Source organism: Oncorhynchus keta, unplaced genomic scaffold, assembly GCF_023373465.1.
Source record: "Oncorhynchus keta strain PuntledgeMale-10-30-2019 unplaced genomic scaffold, Oket_V2 Un_contig_18528_pilon_pilon, whole genome shotgun sequence".
In the NCBI taxonomy this organism is placed as follows: domain Eukaryota; kingdom Metazoa; phylum Chordata; class Actinopteri; order Salmoniformes; family Salmonidae; genus Oncorhynchus; species Oncorhynchus keta.
Genome location: NW_026280966.1, coordinates 66,661 through 69,639, shown reverse-complemented (window position 1 = coordinate 69,639; position 2,979 = coordinate 66,661). Strand labels below are relative to the sequence as shown.

The 2,979-nt window shown below is 32.6% G+C and overlaps 1 long non-coding RNA gene across 2 annotated transcripts; it reads left to right on the top strand.

The window, feature by feature from the left end:
* The first annotated feature begins 1,452 nt into the window (after positions 1–1,452).
* On the top strand, positions 1,453–2,729 carry LOC127920165 (uncharacterized). Of its 2 annotated transcripts, none has more exons than XR_008105309.1 (3): positions 1,453–1,563; positions 1,760–2,102; positions 2,248–2,729. It is a non-coding gene; the product is annotated as an uncharacterized LOC127920165 (long non-coding RNA). The 2 variants fall into 2 exon arrangements; XR_008105308.1 differs by having other exon boundaries at positions 1,662–2,102.
* The last annotated feature ends 250 nt before the right edge of the window (positions 2,730–2,979 follow it).

Here is a 2,979-nt window from a genome sequence, read left to right as displayed (position 1 = left end):
CAATTATCAAACTTTAATTATGAATCATTTGGAAGTGAATAAAAGCCCAATAAAGAGATAAGAAACAGAGAATATATTGATTATTTTTAAAGAGAGATGAAACCCTCATATTCATCACCAGTGCTAACCTACAGTACTTATGTGAAGTCAGTCCTGATATGGGTCTGAACCTGTTACTCATGAAGGGATTTCATCTGACCAAGTATTCAGATATCGTGTGACAGTAGTTCTGGCCAGGCCAATGATAAGCCTCTATCCTACCCTGTAAAATCCTTACAAATAACGGCAACAAGAACCAATGACTAGATCACCATATATACATTATTAAATCATTGTTTATGTAAAAAAACATAGAACCCCGATCCAGTGACTCACAACCCAACACATTCTGGCTAAGATCACGTCCCGTATCCAGAAAGCATCTCAGAGTAGGAGTACTGATCTAGGATCTGTCCATATATTCATTATGATCTAAAAGTCCGATCTGTCATGGAATCAGTAAACCCTGTACTCATGTTAACACAAATATTTAGATTTGGTCATTTAAATTATATTTATGATTGCTCTTCTGCTGTTCTTACACTTCATTCATTTAGCAGACGCTCTTATCCAGAGTGAACCACAGGAGCAATTAGGTTTAGTGTCTTGCCCAAGAGCATTTTGACAGATGTTTCAGCGAGTAGGCTCAGGGATTCAAACCAGCGACCTCTGGGTTATTGGCCCAACATTCTAGTCTACCTGCCGTGAAAGAGGCCTCCACTAAAGTCTTAGAACTGACTGTATAAAATGTCATTTCATTTTACAGGCCTGGCAGATGATGTTGAAAATACATTTCAAATAGTCTGTTTTCAGTAGTGATGAAGCTTGTTCAGTTATAAGAGTTGAATGGTGCCCCCTGCTGTATGTTGATGGGATTACATGAACTTTGAACCCAGTCCCCAACCTTCCTTCTATTCTACTGTTTTACTTTGAAACGTTGTATCCACCAGTGTTATTTCACAATGATTTCCACCATTTTGTTGATTTATCTGAACACTCTGATGACTACAATCATCTTCAAGGCCAAATGTGTTTTAATGTGGTTTTTGTCCTCAACCCTACTGTGTTTATATTCATGTATATTCATGTCATTTACTATCTACATGATGTTTAAGGCAAATAAAACCTTGATGGAAATCATTATGAGTTATTTACTCATGATATTAAAGGCATTCGCAAGGTGTAATCATTATGAGTTATTTACTCATGATATTAAAGGCATTCGCAAGGTGTAATCATTATGAGTTATTTACTCATGATATTAAAGGCATTCACAAGGTGTAATCATTATGAGTTATTTACTCATGATATTAAAGGCATTCGACAAGGTGTAATCATTATGAGTTATTTACTCATGATATTAAAGGCATTCACAAGGTGTAATCATTATGAGTTATTTACTCATGATATTAAAGGCATTCACAAGGTGTAATCATTATGAGTTATTTACTCATGATATTAAAGGCATTCACAAGGTGTAATCATTATGAGTTATTTACTCATGATATTAAAGGCATTCACAAGGTGTAATCATTATGAGTTATTTACTCATGATATTAAAGGCATTCGCAAGGTGTAATCATTATGAGTTATTTACTCATGATATTAAAGGCATTCGCAAGGTGTAATCATTATGAGTTATTTACTCATGATATTAAAGGCATTCACAAGGTGTAATCATTATGAGTTATTTACTCATGATATTAAAGGCATTCGCAAGGTGTAATCATTATGAGTTATTTACTCATGATATTAAAGGCATTCACAAGGTGTAATCATTATGAGTTATTTACTCATGATATTAAAGGCATTCGCAAGGTGTAATCATTATGAGTTATTTACTCATGATATTAAAGGCATTCACAAGGTGTAATCATTATGAGTTATTTACTCATGATATTAAAGGCATTCACAAGGTGTAATCATTATGAGTTATTTACTCATGATATTAAAGGCATTCACAAGGTGTAATCATTATGAGTTATTTACTCATGATATTAAAGGCATTCACAAGGTGTAATCATTATGAGTTATTTACTCATGATATTAAAGGCATTCGCAAGGTGTAATCATTATGAGTTATTTACTCATGATATTAAAGGCATTCACAAGGTGTAATCATTATGAGTTATTTACTCATGATATTAAAGGCATTCACAAGGTGTAATCATTATGAGTTATTTACTCATGATATTAAAGGCATTCAAGGTGTAATCATTATGAGATATTTACTCATGATATTAAAGGCATTCGCAAGGTGTAATCATTATGAGTTATTTACTCATGATATTAAAGGCATTCACAAGGTGTAATCATTATGAGTTATTTACTCATGATATTAAAGGCATTCGCAAGGTGTAATCATTATGAGTTATTTACTCATGATATTAAAGGCATTCGCAAGGTGTAATCATTATGAGTTATTTACTCATGATATTAAAGGCATTCGCAAGGTGTAATCATTATGAGTTATTTACTCATGATATTAAAGGCATTCACAAGGTGTAATCATTATGAGTTATTTACTCATGATATTAAAGGCATTCGCAAGGTGTAATCATTATGAGTTATTTACTCATGATATTAAAGGCATTCACAAGGTGTAATCATTATGAGTTATTTACTCATGATATTAAAGGCATTCGCAAGGTGTAATCATTATGAGTTATTTACTCATGATATTAAAGGCATTCGCATTGTAATCATTATGAGTTATTTACTCATGATATTAAAGGCATTCGCAAGGTGTAATCTTATGAGCATTTACAGGTCTGAGTATTAAACATTCACAAGGTGTAATCATTATGAGTTATTTACTCATGATATTAAAGGCATTCTGGTGTAATCATTATGAGTTATTTACTCATGATATTAAAGGCATTCACAAGGTGTAATCATTATGAGTTATTTACTCATGATATTAAAGGCATTCGCAAGGTG